Source organism: Pterocles gutturalis, unplaced genomic scaffold, assembly GCF_000699245.1.
Source record: "Pterocles gutturalis isolate BGI_N339 unplaced genomic scaffold, ASM69924v1 scaffold31127, whole genome shotgun sequence".
Taxonomy (NCBI): Eukaryota; Metazoa; Chordata; class Aves; order Pterocliformes; family Pteroclidae; genus Pterocles; species Pterocles gutturalis.
This window is the reverse complement of record NW_010111184.1, coordinates 42,040-50,135: the sequence shown is the minus strand read 5'-3', so window position 1 is coordinate 50,135 and position 8,096 is coordinate 42,040. Positions and strand designations below refer to the sequence as shown.

The window sequence follows — 8,096 nt, the reverse complement described above, 5'->3', positions numbered from 1 at the left end:
CCGTTTCTGCAGCTCCACCTTGGGCACCTCCAGGCTCTTCAGGTGCTAGAACCGCTGTCCGTGGCAAGGGGCAACTTTCTCTAGATGGATTTCACTTTCTTTCCCGTGTCCACTGAGGATGTTAACTTTGGGGGGAGTTTTTCTTATTCCCTCGAGCTGCTCTTCCGTTTTGCCCTTCTCGGTGTAGTATGTTTGATGGTATTTCTACCATTATGCTTCTCTGAGAGAGCAAGGGTTGTCTTGCAGTGCCTCAGGGAAGCAGAACCATTGTGTTTGCATTAATTACTTTATAGTAGATGTAAGTAACTCAAAGGTTTGATTTCAGGATTTTTTTAAATTATATTTTTTAGAAAAGTTCAGTAATGCAAATGTAGTGTTGTTTTTCTTGTCACATTGCCTTTCCTTTGCATGCATGTTTGTGGCATGATACAATACTTTGTGAATGATAAGATGTGATAATATGTTCTTTTGCTGTGGAATTATAGATTGAAAACTATGCAGCAATCAAGTTGAAAAAGTTTGTAATGACAAATTTTCATGTGTTTGTGTGGTGTTAGGCTTATTTTTTTCCTTTTTCTTGTAAACACAGCAAATAATGGTAAATGGGAATTGTGGCTTAGATTTAAAGAAGTACAAGTACCTGACATGATTCAGAAAACCCTCCTTTCTATTGCAGGTTCAATTGGCCGTTGTTCTTGGGAGTCCTTCGTTGTACTGCTTTGTCAGAATTGACCACATGTGTTCAGATAATTGCCTACAGATCTTTTGTCAAGTATGGCCCTGCTGAAGAGCAGTGCCCCCTGAGAAAAACAGTCCTCAAGCAGATTCCCAGTTGTGACAGACTACTGAGAGTGGTACCACAGAAACTATGTAAGCTGGTTTTGTGTTCCTGAAGTAAACATGATGAAAACGGAGTCTTCAGGAGAAAGATCAACCCTCCGAAGTGCCTCTCCTCACAGGAATGCTTACAGAACTGAGTTCCAGGCGCTGAAAAGCACTTTTGACAAACCAAAATCAGATGGAGACCAAAAAACAAAAGAGGAAGGAGAGGCCTTGCAGAGCAGGGGAAGGAAATATGGCTCAAATGTCAATAGGATTAAGAACTTATTTATGCAGATGGGCATGGAGCCCACTGAAGGCACTGGAGTTACCCCTAAAACCAGGGGGAAGAGTGGCCCTCCATCACCTCAAAGACGAATTAGGCCCAAAGAATTTGTTGAAAAAGCGGATGGTTCAATTGTAAAATTGGAATCATCCGTCTCAGAAAGGATTAGTAGATTTGATACTATCCATGATGGTCCTTCCTACTCCAAGTTTACTGAAACTCGGAAGATGTTTGAGCGAAATGCTCATGAAACAAGACATTCCAATCGCTATTCCCCAAAGAGAGAGAAAGTAATTTCCAATGAGCTTCCAGATGAATGGTGCAGCTCCAAGTCTCACAGAGGCAGCACTGATTCACTGGACAGTCTTAGCCCAAGGACGGAGACCGTCTCTCCAACTGTGAGTCAGCTCAGTGCAGTTTTTGAAAACACTGACTCACACAATGTAATGGCTGTAGAAAAGTCAGAGAACAACGAAGAGTACTCTGTAACTGGTCATTATCCACTGAACCTCTCCTCTACTGTCGCAAATATCTCCTCCCCAGTTGCAAACCTTGAGGGTTTCAGTCCTTTGAAAGATACCAGCACATGGTCTCCACCAGCCAAACAGAGTACAGGCTCGATGTCTGCCGAGAACTCTCAGCAGAATAGCACGCCTTCGGCACTGCGGCAGAAGACATCCACAGGCACTTCGTCAGGTTCAAAAACAACTGAAGAACTAAAGAGTACAGAAGCAAGTGCTGATTCTGTTGAGAGTTCTGCAGCGAGTCAACAGGATTTGGTCAACGTGCTTGACAGCGAAAGGTCTGTGGACAGGTGTGCTAGGAGTAAGTCAAAAACAGAGACAGAAGTTTTGTTGCAGCAAAAGGAAGAGTCAGAGCATGCAGAGGTTATTTTTGATAGATCCAAAGCTGCAGAAGTACAAAGAAATGTAGCTTCAGGTGGGGATTTTGCCACAGATGCTATTTCAGATGCTACTGAGTCCCATTATGATGAGGCAAGTGAAAAAGAAGCACATGAAGGTGTGAATAATTTTCAGAGTTCCCATGTGTACATGCACTCTGATTACAATGTGTATCGGGTACGATCGAGATATAATTCTGACTGGGGGGAGACAGGTACAGAACAGGATGATCAGGATGACAGTGATGAAAATAACTGTTACGAACCTGATATGGAATATTCTGAAATTAATGGATTGCCAGATGAAGATGAAATCCCAGCCAACAGAAAAATACAGTTTAGCCGTGCTCCAATTAAGGTAAAGTTTTCTACATTCTTTTCCTGTGGTTTGGTTCATTTTCAAATGCAACTTTATTTGAAGTAGATTTTGACAGCTGATCTCACCTCTGAAAAGATTGCAGAGAATCTTTCGATATACATTTTTATTACAGTCAGCCAGCAAGCATAATCTTAATGAATTAAAGGAAGCTGAGCTCTGATGAGCTTATGTCATTTCCTAGACTACTTGATGGCTGACTAAGCCAGCAAAAAATTGAGAATGACAGCTGGGTTTGTGAAGTTTGAGAATGTTAACATGCGTGTTTTGACTTATATGACTGAACTGTAATCACATGGTGAAATGTAGAAGTGGGTATTTGATAGCCTTTGTGCTGCTTGGGTTTTTTTTTTAATTTGAAGCCACAGCTTCTTTAGATTGGATGGCTTGTCTTCAGCTCTCATCAGATGTTCTTTAAAGTCCCTTTATTTAAACCCTGTGTCAGGAAGTACAATAGGCTTCTGTCTCAGTAGTAGAGGACTTAATATTCTGTGTCTGAATTAGTGTCTTCTTTTCTAGTGGCATCTTCACTTTTTTAAGAGTTTGTTAAACATTAATATATCTAGTATATCTCAGCACTACAGAGAGGCCAAAATCAGTTGAATGAAATGCCTAATGAAGGGTGGGTTTCTTGCAGAGCTTCTTTTGGTTTGTTTTTAAGTACCTTGAAATTACAGATAAGAATGTTGTTTCAAGTATTTTCATGTCAGAAAGGACATGAAAATTTTGTTGTACCAGCTTTTCACTGCTGAGTCTCAGAGTTTAAAAGTATTTTACTTCTGAGTTGCTTTTAATGCATGTGTTCTGAAATGGACAATTCAAAACCATGGTCATTTTTTCAAGAAATGGATCTTGAAAAAAACATTTATGGTGCAGTACTTGAAATTTAAACATTTAAAAATTAACAGTCTGTAATGAACTGTATTTTCATTGCATGAGTTTAGGAATAATAATTATTACATCAACAAACAAGTTTCACTATTGAAGTAATGTGATTTACAAAATCTGCTTTTACACTGTCTGTGTTTTAAGTTAGGATAAGATGTGTATTTGTATTAGGACATTTAAATTTAAATGAAGCAACCAGGTTTTCACATCTGTTTACTGGGGAGTGGAGGTAGGGGAATAGCCTTGTGTTCTCCATGCTTCTAAAATACTAATTTCTACACTGAAACAAAATATTCTGAGCCAAAATAATAGATTTTGTTTTGTTTTGTTAGCATTTTGTTCGGGCTTGTGTCATGGACTGAAAATTCTAACAGTGTTTTTGCTCTCTCTAGATTATTCCTGGAATTAAACTAGCTGGTTTTCTTTAATCTTTTTTGAGATGAAGTAGAGAAAACTTTTATTCCAAAGGTTTATTAATGTTGTGTCACGCACACACCCCCAAACCTTCCCCCTCAGGCTGTACTAACAGACAAAATTATGTTCTCTCTTCTGAAAGATCTACCAATTATGTGTAGAGGTTTGTTTTATCATATTTGTTATTGTTCCAACAGATAAGGATTCAGAAAGTGATTACGCTGACTTTATTCTTGAGATGGTTGTATTTTCTGCTGTTTCTGTTTTGAAAGAGCTAACTGACATTATTACTTAAGTATATTGCTGTCATCTGTCTGAACCATGCTGTCATGCCAAGTGCTATAAGAGTATTCTCTCAATTATTTAGTTATAAAATTTTCCTTTTCTTCTCAAGATTTTAATGCTGTGTTAATTTCAGATTACTATTATCAAGTAAGAATAACAGTCCATCAGGAAAATGCTCTAAAAGTCATTTATGTAAATAATAAGAGTACATTTGTCATGGCTTTCGGCATAAAGCACTCTTAACAAGCTTATCCAGAGTAAAGAATTGTTGCTTTAATTATTTTAGTGTCTTCATTGTAGATAAGAAGAAAAAAAAATAAAAGGTGTATGGAGACAGAAGAGCGTAGGAGAGGTTGGGGGGTTTGGGAGATCCCTGGTGTGGTTGCTTTTTGTCCTGGGTGCCTTCAGCACGTGCAGTCAGTTAGTCCTGTGGGGAAGCAGAAGTGAGACCGTGTGGAAGGCTTGCACTAAGAGGAAGAAGTGCAGCCAAAGCTGTGAAGAATTAAAAGCTGCCTCTTGGGCCTTTTTCCCTTTTCTCCCAGCACTCTGTGATTCCCTCGGCAGTGTCAAGCAGCATAGGCCCAGGCGGGCTGCCAGCGGCACCAGGCCACGGCCTGGCTGCGCCAATTTGGGCAAGGACCCCGGATGGGCAGCTGGAAAATCCCCCGGTGGGACCGCCGAGGCTTGCGAGTGTCTGGGCTCCTGCGCTGCCTCTCTGACAGAGCTTCCCATTTGGCATGCTGCTAGGAGGTCATGAAATGGCTTTGGGAAGTGGTTTCTGCCCAGCAGTGGGCAGTACAGAGGGAAGCGGGACTTGTGTTCTCTCCCCTCACACAGTGCTAGGGTGTAGATTACCCGATTGCTCCTGTTACCCATCCATTGCGTTGGGATGGTGCTTGCTAGCTGAGTAGGCAGCAACAATTCCAGAATTTTTCTGTTCTAGGTAATTTTGTGTGTTAGAGGGCATAACTGGTTTCATTAATACTTTGCTGAATGTTATCTCATGCGTAGTGCGACTGAGAGACAATATACAAAGCCGCATAGGAGTATTTTCTGAACTGATGAAAAATGATTTATCTTTATTAAAATAAGCATTGTATTTAATTACTCTGATAGATAGTGGTGTCCAACCCAAACTCAAGATGTTTAATGCTGATTTTACAGTATTGTACCTTCACTCTCTCTACAGGTGAGCTCTGAAATAATTAACAGAATTGGCATTTGAATGTGTAACCTGTGAAATGAGTGAGTAGTTGTTGCCATAAGGTTGTTACTTGAAGGTCTCAACAGTTTTAAACAAACATCTTTAAACTATTTTTCCAAGGCATTTTTCAGGTATATGTGTAATAAGTTAGTGAGAAGAGTGCTAAGACTCAAGAGCAGAGATTCAGTTATTGCCAAATCCTTTCTGTCCCTTTAGGGGAAATACTTTGGACTACAAGAAGTAATGAATTATAGGGAGAAGGTTGAGTAAATAAAATCTTACTCATCAAACTGATAAAGATTGAATTCTGCTTGTCTCCCAAGCAGGAAAAAGATCTGGTTATTGAGAAATTTTCTGTAAAGGGAGAGGCTCAGGTTGACTGACACAGGCAATTCTGCTCTGGTGCAGACCATAATTTTGCTATCGCAGATCCCATGCTCCATGGGCCATTTACTCTACTGTAGGATTATGGGATATGTTTGCTGATCCCATCTCCATTGGAAATTAGTCCCTTTAGGAGTAGGTGCTTGCCAAGGTGCCACTGCAGGCTTGGAGAGCTTCTAGGTATTTGGAGTGTGGCATCACTGACGTGAGCAGTTTGTGTGTCTGTGGGAGCTTAAGTCAGCTTTGCCCTGTTTGATAAAAAATAGCCTAAAATGGCCCAAAAGTTAGTGCTGGTAGTGGGATTGGACATGAGTGTGTATGTAGCTAAACGAGGTATCTGCACATTGATATACCAGTTGATACGAGTCTTTATATAGTGATATAGAGGCAGTCATCAGCACTGGTCTGTTCTTGTGTTGGGGTGTTGTGTTTGTGCTTAGGGATAGAACTGAAACTCCCTGAGGTAAGTGTATAAGGTGAAAAAGCTAAGTAAATGTGATGAGGAAAAAAATACCTTGGTTTTGCTTTTCTACACACGCAGACACACACACACCATACACTCTGTGATTTATTGGCCTTTTTTTGAGTTTTGCAGGGTTTCCTGAGGGTTGGGTTGTGTGCCACTTCCCAAAGATTGTGGGCTAATTAGACAAGGTTTTCCAGTAGTGCAAAATTCATTAGCTCAAGGCTTTCCACACTCTAGCAAATGGAGATACATTGATTGTCCAAATCATAGTCCATTGTGAGCCATGCTTCCACTGTCCCGGATAGAATTAGGATGGAAGAGTATTGTTTGCTTCTCCTCCTCTCTCCACCTTCAGAGTGTGTGGTATCCTGATACTTGCATTTTCAGTTAGTGCCGTACTTCTGGCACCAGGTACACATTAAACCATTTAAAGCTGTTAGCAGCAATTGGTAGCTCCTGCTGAGCCTCCTTTTGCAACCTTCTGCTCCGCTGACTTGGCCCTACCCAGCCGAGGAGTTGGAGAGGGCTGAGCAGTATGGTAGGCAGCAGGTGACATGCGGTGCAATGGGGGGTTTCAGCCCAAGCTGCTGCTGCAGTTTTCAGGGTTCCATAAAGCTTCCTTAGGGTGCAGTGGTGGTGAAGGGACCTCTCTGGAGACCTGTCCAAGTTTTGGAGTAGGTGGGAGAGAGGGTATCAGGAATTGAAGGGATCTAGCAAATGGCTTTTCCATTTTTTAGCGAATTCCATATGAAGGGATTATGATCACTAGTGCACATGCCTCATATGTTCTTGTCGTGCTTCGTGACTGAATCTTACACTCTACACCATTTCAGTTTTCCAGATCGTGTTTTGTTCAAATGGTCTTCAGGAATCAGAATTTGTGCTTCTGTCTATCTCTCTCTCTTCTTTTACTGTGAGCCCTTTAAGAGGTTTTACAAGGAGTGCTGTGACAGTAATTTAGTGTAAAATATAGATGACATTTGTGTTTAAGAGTTGTTTTGAAATTTCTTATGAACTGTATCACGTTTTTTCTCATTAAAAATCAGTTCAAGGAACAAGTCTTTCTTTTAGTTATTCCTCAACGTATTTGGGAATGTAAATAGTGGTGAGGAAAGAATCTGGAACAATCTGACACTGTAATTACTTTGGAAATTTTTTTCTCTAAAATGTTGTTAGTCTTTGTCTGGTAAGCATCAAAGTAAGTACTGGAAACATTTTCAGTTTTAGTGTTGAAAGAGAAAGTATTTCTTTGCCTGATTTAATGTTTAGTATGGTATTTACCTGTTGTTAAAATGTTGATGAACTATTTTGGATCATAGAAGTCATAAATGAAGGTTACTCATCCACAAGCACTGTACAGTCTCTGGCTCTAAACCTACTGCTGCCTCTGTTCGTGTTTTACGTATGTGAATATGGAGTTGGATTTAGATGACCCCCTGATCTCCCTTCCAACCTCAATGAGCCTATGATTCTATAAAAACAGTAGTCCCAGTGGCTTTTAGGACACTTGTTGAAGGCAGATGTGGAAGACAGGACTTTTAGAAAGATTCTGAAGCTATATTAGATTTTAAATGGTTACAGAATCTGAGAAGTTAATCCACTTTTGAATGGTTAAATTAAGAAACCTTAGAGATAAAGAAAGATGTGTAGTTTCCTTCTGAAATCACTGAAATAATATTTTCCTTTCCTTAAATTTGGTCCTCTGCTCTAGCCCCTGTGCCTATGCCTTGTTTGCAACATTGGGAGTGGATGGTAGTTTTGGCTAAAGCATGAAACTAAGTATTAAGTAGGCTTAGGCTCCGTCTCCTGTAATGTTGAATAAATCACTGAACCTTATGTTGGTTTTTGAATTCTGTAAAATGGGCAGCATGTTGGTAATTGATCCCATTAATCTCAGTTTGTGAAGTGGTTGATGTACTGAGCTGTTGCTTGGGTAGCTTGAAACATACGTATTTTGCTGCATAAAATGACGTTATACTTTTTCCAGGTATTGTGAAATATGGGAAATTCTACAGACTTAAGTAATAATAAGCACCTCCCATATGGCGACAGGCTGAGAGAGCTGGGGTTGTT

The 8,096-nt window shown here is 40.2% G+C and overlaps 1 pseudogene; it reads left to right on the top strand.

Annotated features, from left to right (window-relative positions):
* Positions 1–900: 900 nt before the first annotated feature.
* Positions 901–4,726, top strand: LOC104461921 (annotated as a pseudogene).
* The last annotated feature ends 3,370 nt before the right edge of the window (positions 4,727–8,096 follow it).